Below are 533 nucleotides of genomic sequence, written 5' to 3' on the forward strand. Positions count from 1 at the left end.
CACTTTCATATGATAGTACAGATTAATTTCTTCTTTAATTTCATTAATGACATATTGATTGTTCAGGAGGATATTATTTAGGTTCCATGTATTTAAAGAGTTTTTGCTATTTCTTTCGTCAGTAATGTCCAGTTTCATTGCACTGTGGTCAAATTCCTTTGCATTTACCTAAGCATGTTCTATGTGCTAGCACATGCTCTATTTTGGAAAATATACCATATGCAGCTGAGAAAAATGTGTATTCTGGTGCTATTGAGTGGAAATGACCTCTGTAAATGTCTACTAAATCCATTTCTTCCCAAGTTTGATTTACTTCTGTTATTTCTTTGCTTATTTTTGCATGGTTAATCTATCTCTTTGTGCCAGTGGGGTGTTAAAATCCCCCAATAAAATTATGTTATTGCTCATTAGATTGTTCATATTTTACCTGATATACTTGGGGGCTTCTATATTGGGTGCATATATATTTACAATTGCTATCTCTTCCTCTTGCAGTTTTGCCATGAGAAGTATGTAATCTCTCTCTCTCTCTC

This window comes from Octodon degus, unplaced genomic scaffold, assembly GCF_000260255.1.
Source record: "Octodon degus isolate 3935 unplaced genomic scaffold, OctDeg1.0 scaffold00064, whole genome shotgun sequence".
NCBI lineage: Eukaryota > Metazoa > Chordata > Mammalia > Rodentia > Octodontidae > Octodon > Octodon degus.